Raw genomic sequence first — 7,612 nt, 5'->3', positions numbered from 1 at the left:
GGGGGGAGTGTTCTGCTGTCACAGGTGTGAGGAGAGAGAAGAGGGGAGTGTTCTGCTGTCACAGGTGTGAGGAGAGAGAAGGGGGGGGTGTTCTGCTGTCACAGGTGTGAGGAGAGAGAAGGGGGGGGAGTGTTCTGTTGTCACAGGTGTGAAGAGAGAGAAGGGGGGACTGTTCTGTTGTCACAGGTGTGAGGAGAGAGAAGGGGGGACTGTTCTGCTGTCACAGGTGTGAGGAGAGAGAAGGGGGGGGAGTGTTCTGCTGTCACAGGTGTGAAGAGAGAGAAGGGGGGGACTGTTCTCCTGTCACAGGTGTGAGGAGAGAGAAGGGGGGGGGAGTGTTCTGTTGTCACAGGTGTGAAGAGAGAGAAGGGGGAGTGTTCTGCTGTCACAGGTGTGAGGAGAGAGAAGGGGGGGAGTGTTCTGCTGTCACAGGTGTGAAGAGAGAGAAGAGGGGGAGTGTTCTGGGGTCACAGGTGTGAGGAGAGAGAAGGAGGGGAGTGTTCTGCTGTCACAGGTGTGAAGAGAGAGAAGGGGGGAGTGTTCTGCTGCCACAGGTGTGAAGAGAGAGAAGGGGGAGTGTTCTGCTGTCACAGGTGTGAGGAGAGAGAAGGGGGGGAGTGTTCTGCTGTCACAGGTGTGAGGAGAGAGAAGGGGGAGTGTTCTGCTGTCACAGGTGTGAGGAGAGAGAAGAGGGGGTGTTCTGCTGTCACAGGTGTGAGGAGAGAGAAGGGGGGGGGGAGTGTTCTGCTGTCACAGGTGTGAGGAGAGAGAAGGGGGGAGTGTTCTGCTGTCACAGGTATGAGAAGAGAGAAGAGGGAGTGTTCTGCTGTCACAGGTATGAGAAGTGAGAAGAGGGAGTGTTCTGCTGTCACAGGTGTGAGGAGAGAGAAGGGGGGGGGGAGTGTTCTGCTGTCACAGGTGTGAAGAGAGAGAAGGGGGAGTGTTCTGCTGTCACAGGTGTGAGGAGAGAGAAGGGGGGGGAGTGTTCTGCTGTCACAGGTGTGAGGAGAGAGAAGAGGGAGTGTTCTGCTGTCACAGGTGTGAGGAGAGAGAAGAGGGAGTGTTCTGCTGTCACAGGTGTGAGGAGAGAGAAGGGGGGAGTGTTCTGCTGTCACAGGTGTGAGGAGAGAGAAGGGGGGAGTGTTCTGCTGTCACAGGTATCAGAAGAGAGAAGAGGGAGTGTTCTGCTGTCACAGGTGTGAGGAGAGAGAAGGGGGGAGTGTTCTGCTGTCACAGGTGTGAGGAGAGAGAAGGGGGGGAGTGTTCTGCTGTCACAGGTGTGAGGAGAGAGAAGGGGGAGTGTTCTGCTGTCACAGGTGTGGAGGAGAGAGAGGGGGGGGGAGTGTTCTGCTGTCACAGGTGTGAGAAGAGAGAAGGGGGAGTGTTCTGCTGTCACAGGTGTGAGGAGAGAGAAGGGGGGGTGTGTTCTGCTGTCACAGGTGTGAGGAGAGAGAAGGGGGGAGTGTTCTGCTGTCACAGGTGTGAGGAGAGAGAAGGGGGGAGTGTTCTGCTGTCACAGGTGTGAGGAGAGAGAAGGGGGGAGTGTTCTGCTGTCACAGGTGTGAGGAGGGAGAAGAGGGAGTGTTCTGCTGTCACAGGTGTGAGGAGAGAGAAGGGGGGGAGTGTTCTGCTGTCACAGGTATGAGAAGAGAGAAGAGGGAGTGTTCTGCTGTCACAGGTGTGAGGAGAGAGAAGGGGGGGAGTGTTCTGCTGTCACAGGTATGAGGAGAGAGAAGGGGGGGGGGGAGTGTTCTGCTGTCACAGGTATGAGAAGAGGGAGTGTTCTGGTGTCACAGGTGTGAGGAGAGAGAAGGGGGGGGGAGTGTTCTGCTGTCACAGGTGTGAGGAGAGAGAAGGGGGGAATGTTCTGCTGTCACAGGTGTGAGGAGAGAGAAGGGGGGAGTGTTCTGCTGTCACAGGTGTGAGGAGAGAGAAGGGGGAGTGTTCTGCTGTCACAGGTGTGAGGAGAGAGAAGGGGGGAGTGTTCTGCTGTCACAGGTGTGAGGAGAGAGAAGGGGGAGTGTTCTGCTGTCACAGGTGTGAGGAGAGAGAAGGGGGAGAGTGTTCTGCTGTCACAGGTGTGAGGAGAGAGAAGGAGGGAGTGTTCTGCTGTCACAGGTGTGAGGAGAGAGAAGGGGGGAGTGTTCTGCTGTCACAGGTGTGAGGAGAGAGAAGGGGGGAGTGTTCTGCTGTCACAGGTGTGAGGAGAGAGAAGGGGGAGTGTTCTGCTGTCACAGGTGTGAGGAGAGAGAAGGGGGGAGTGTTCTGCTGTCACAGGTATGAGAAGAGGGAGTGTTCTGCTGTCACAGGTGTGAGGAAAGAGAAGGGGGAGTGTTCTGCTGTCACAGGTGTGAGGAGAGAGAAGGGGGGAGTGTTCTGCTGTCACAGGTATGAGAAGAGGGAGTGTTCTGCTGTCACAGGTGTGAGGAAAGAGAAGGGGGAGTGTTCTGCTGTCACAGGTGTGAGGAGAGAGAAGGGGGGAGTGTTCTGCTGTCACAGGTATGAGAAGAGAGAAGAGGGAGTGTTCTGCTGTCACAGGTGTGAGGAGAGAGAAGGGGGGGGGGAGTGTTCTGCTGTCACAGGTGTGAGGAGAGAGAAGGGGGGAGTGTTCTGCTGTCACAGGTATGAGAAGAGAGAAGAGGGAGTGTTCTGCTGTCACAGGTGTGAGGAGAGAGAAGGGGGGAGTGTTCTGCTGTCACAGGTGTGAGGAGAGAGAAGGGGGAAGTGTTCTGCTGTCACAGGTGTGAGGAGAGAGAAGGGGGAGTGTTCTGCTGTCACAGGTGTGAGGAGAGAGAAGGGGGAGTGTTCTGCTGTCACAGGTGTGAGGAGAGAGAAGGGGGGAGTGTTCTGCTGTCACAGGTATGAGAAGAGAGAAGAGGGAGTGTTCTGCTGTCACAGGTGTGAGGAGAGAGAAGGGGGGGGGGAGTGTTCTGCTGTCACAGGTGTGAGGAGAGAGAAGGGGGGAGTGTTCTGCTGTCACAGGTGTGAGGAGAGAGAAGGGGGGGGGGAGTGTTCTGCTGTCACAGGTGTGAGGAGAGAGAAGGGGGGGAGTGTTCTGCTGTCACAGGTGTGAGGAGAGAGAAGGGGGGGAGTGATCTGCTGTCACAGGTGTGAGGAGAGAGAAGGGGGGAGTGTTCTGCTGTCACAGGTGTGAGGAGAGAAGGGGGGGAGTGTTCTGCTGTCACAGGTGTGAGGAGAGAGAAGGGGGGGGGGAGTGTTCTGCTGTCACAGGTGTGAGGAGAGAGAAGGGGGGGGGGAGTGTTCTGCTGTCACAGGTGTGAGGAGAGAGAAGGGGGGAGTGTTCTGCTGTCACAGGTATGAGAAGAGAGAAGAGGGAGTGTTCTGCTGTCACAGGTGTGAGGAGAGAGAAGGGGGGAGTGTTCTGCTGTCACAGGTGTGAGAGAGAGAAGGGGGAGTGTTCTGCTGTCACAGGTGTGAGGAGAGAGAAGGGGGGGAGTGTTCTGCTGTCACAGGTGTGAGGAGAGAGAAGGGGGGAGTGTTCTGCTGTCACAGGTGTGAGGAGAGAGAAGGGGGGGAGTGTTCTGCTGTCACAGGTGTGAGGAGAGAGAAGGGGGGAGTGTTCTGCTGTCACAGGTGTGAGGAGAGAGAAGGGGGGGAGTGTTCTGCTGTCACAGGTGTGAGGAGAGAGAAGGGGGGAGTGTTCTGCTGTCACAGGTGTGAGGAGAGAGAAGGGGGGAGTGTTCTGCTGTCACAGGTGTGAGGAGAGAGAAGGGGGGGGGAGAGTGTTCTGCTGTCACAGGTGTGAGTAGAGAGAAGGGGGGAGTGTTCTGCTGTCACAGGTATGAGAAGAGGGAGTGTTCTCCTGTCACAGGTATGAGAAGAGGGAGTGTTCTGCTGTCACAGGTGTGAGGAGAGAGAAGGGGGGGGAGTGTTCTGCTGTCACAGGTGTGAAGAGAGAGAAGGGGGAGTGTTCTGCTGTCACAGGTGTGAGGAGAGAGAAGGGGGGAGTGTTCTGCTGTCACAGGTATGAGGAGAGAGAAGGGGGGGGGGGGTGTTCTGCTGTCACAGGTGTGAGGAGAGAGAAGGGGGGAGTGTTCTGCTGTCACAGGTGTGAAGAGAGAAGGGGGGAGTGTTCTGCTGTCACAGGTGTGAGGAGAGAGAAGGGGGGGGGAGTGTTCTGCTGTCACAGGTGTGAGGAGAGAGAAGGGGGGGAGTGTTCTGCTGTCACAGGTGTGAGGAGAGAGAAGGGGGGAGTGTTCTGCTGTCACAGGTGTGAAGAGAGAAGGGGGGGGGGGAGTGTTCTGCTGTCACAGGTGTGAGGAGAGAGAAGGGGGGAGTATTCTGCTGTCACAGGTGTGAGGAGAGAGAAGAGGGAGTGTTCTGCTGTCACAGGTGTGAGAAGAGAGAAGGGGGGGGGAGTGTTCTGCTGTCACAGGTGTGAGGAGAGAGAAGGGGGGGAATGTTCTGCTGTCACAGGTGTGAGGAGAGAGAAGGGGGAGTGTTCTGCTGTCACAGGTGTGAGGAGAGAGAAGGGGGGAGTGTTCTGCTGTCACAGGTGTGAAGAGAGAGAAGGGGGGAGTGTTCTGCTGTCACAGGTGTGAGGAGAGAGAAGGGGGGAGTGTTCTGCTGTCTTTGGTGTGAGGAGAGAGAGGGGGGAGTGTTCTGCTGTCTTTGGTGTGAGGAGAGAGAGGGGGGAGGGAGTGTTCTGCTGTCACAGGTGTGAGGAGAGAGAAGGGGGTGGTGTTCTGCTGTCACAGGTGTGAGGAGAGAGAAGGGGGGAGTGTTCTGCTGTCACAGGTGTGAGGAGAGAGAAGGGGGGGGAGTGTTCTGCTGTCACAGGTGTGAGGAGAGAGAAGGGGGGAGTGTTCTGCTGTCACAGGTGTGAGGAGAGAGAAGGGGGGGGAGTGTTCTGCTGTCACAGGTGTGAGGAGAGAGAAGGGGGGAGTGTTCTGCTGTCACAGGTGTGAGGAGAGAGATGGGGGGAGTGTTCTGCTGTCACAGGTGTGAGGAGAGAGAAGGGGGGAGTGTTCTGCTGTCACAGGTGTGAGGAGAGAGAAGGGGGGAGTGTTCTGCTGTCACAGGTGTGAGAAGAGAGAAGAGGGAGTGTTCTGCTGTCACAGGTGTGAGGAGAGAGAAGGGGGGAGTGTTCTGCTGTCACAGGTGTGAGGAGAGAGAAGGGGGGAGTGTTCTGCTGTCACAGGTGTGAGAGACTGAGAGTGTGGTAGGGTGCGGAACGGGAGGTGAGGACAGGGTTCTCTCTCTCTCTGTCTCTCTCTCACATGCCCTCAACACACACACACACACACACACACACACACACACAGAGCCATTTGTCTGGCACAAACACATACACAAGCACACGGAGGTATGCATAGATGCGCACGCACACGCACGCTCGCACACACACACACACACACACACACACAGAGACAGACTCAACTATTGGTAAGTGTTTAGAACAGTGAGCACGTGAGAACAATCCTGCAACTTTGTCGGAGTTTATATTCAGTAACCCAGTCCTCTGTCAAGACACTAAATACTAAATTGCCTCTCCATAAATAGCCCTCTACTCCATCTTTACCATTATAATTCCTATTAGTTATGTTTCAGAACTGCTAAAGCTAATCACGTTCGTCCACTTCCACTATCAACAGAAGACTTCATCAATGACTTCAGACTATCAAGCAAAATGTTTCTTTAAAACTTACAGGAATGGATTGATGGGTTAAATATTGTAATTATTTGTTTTGGACAAAACTAGAGCGTTTTTCTGATAATTAGATACTAATAAACCCACTTTCCAATGCGTGATCCATTGTTGACACATCTGGATATATACCCAAGATATCATTTATTTTGGATAAAGCTAGTCTGTTCCACCCCCCCACCCACCCCCCGATGATTTGATACGCATTTACCAACAACAAAAGCATCTAAAAACCTTTACGCACCTGTGGTCTACCGATGACATATCGGTTTCCAAAAAGACCAACGACGACGACAAAGACAACGACACGGCAAATACTGAGGCCCCTCAGTCCTGTGACAATCATTGTCAAGTGGTGGGGGATCAGGGTGCATCAAAAACTCTGAACGACAACCTCAGCAACACAACAGCCCTCTGCATCTAAATTCTTCGTCGGTATGATAGAAGGCAAGCAAAACCCCCGGAAATAACCAGCAGCTGTAAAGATGACCGTGGTTATAAGTGTATATATTGATTTTTTTTCCCTTCGTTATTTGCGTGGTCTCAAGGGAGACAACCTAGCTCAGCCGCAACAGATTGTGGTGACGTTCCTCATTAACTCACTCAGTACGGCCAGTCCTCTCTTCTCCTCTACACAGACCCCTCGGATGTCCAGTGGGTGTCTGAATGACCCAACCTTTAGCTTCCGTCGTCAGAATTGTGGTATTCTTTGTCAACATTCACCTCTTGAGTATAAGAGCGTTCCGCTTGCAATATTTTGATGGTGGTAATTGGTGTCTCTTTCGCCGTTCGTATGGAGAGAGTTAAATTAAGGAATCCGAGTCATCTTCAGCATCACGAATCAATAATCACTGCAGCAGGTTCTGATTATTAAACGCAGTTCGTCGACTGATATTGATCAAAAAGGAGTAATTAATATCAGTGGGGTTTTTTGTCTGGTTTGGTGGCCAATTTGATGAATGGTGTTACTCATCCCTGCCCTCTCAATCCGCAACAAGATCCGGATTTTTAACACCAACGTGAAGTCGGTTCTACTCTATGGCTCAGAGACGTGGAGAGTGACAAAGACCAGCACCCACAAGCTTCAGACATTCACCAACAGATGTCTAAGAAACATCCTGAACATCAGATGGCCAGAGGTTGTCTCCAATGAAGAACTTTGGAACATGACAAAACAGGCCCCACTGGAGACGGAAATCAAGAAACGGAAATGGGGATGGATAGGCCATACACTACGCAAGCCTGCAACAAACATCACAAGACAGGCTCTTGATTGGAACCCACAGGGGAAAAGGAAAGTTGGCCGTCCGAAGCAGACCTGGCGGAGAAGCATTGAGGCAGAGACAAGGGCGGCCGGAATGACGTGGGCCGAACTGAAGAGGACCAGCCAGAGCCGGGTGCGTTGGAGGAGTGTTGTTGCGGCCCTATGTTCCCCACGGAATCAAGAGGAATAAGTCAAGTAAGTCAAGTGTTACTCATCCCACAAGTGCGCAGATCATGGGGCTGAAGTCCAGTGGTTAGACTTGGGACAAATCGATCGACTGACGACAAATGTGTTGTGTGGGATGTGTATTTTTGTGTGGAGGCTTTTGGCAAATTTGAAATAGGCCGGTGGTTTATGATTAACTCACTCAGTACGGCCAGTCCTCTCTTCTCCTTTACACAGCCCCCTCGGATGTCCAGTGGGTGTCTGAATGACCCAACTTTTAGCTTCCGTCGTCAGAATTGTAGTATTCTTTGTCAACATTCACGTCTTCAGTATAAGAGCCTTCCGCTTGCAATATTTTGATGATGGTAATTGGGTTGAAACGCTGTTAACGTCGTCTCTTTCGCCGTTCGTATGGAAAGAGTTAACCTGCAGGCTTTATCCACAGGAAATGACATGTTTTGATGCAATAACTGAAGTTGATGTTAAAAATAAGACTGGTGGTGGTAGTAAACAAA

The sequence above is a fragment of the Babylonia areolata genome, chromosome 4, assembly GCF_041734735.1.
Source record: "Babylonia areolata isolate BAREFJ2019XMU chromosome 4, ASM4173473v1, whole genome shotgun sequence".
In the NCBI taxonomy this organism is placed as follows: domain Eukaryota; kingdom Metazoa; phylum Mollusca; class Gastropoda; order Neogastropoda; family Buccinidae; genus Babylonia; species Babylonia areolata.
This window is presented reverse-complemented; position numbering follows the sequence as displayed.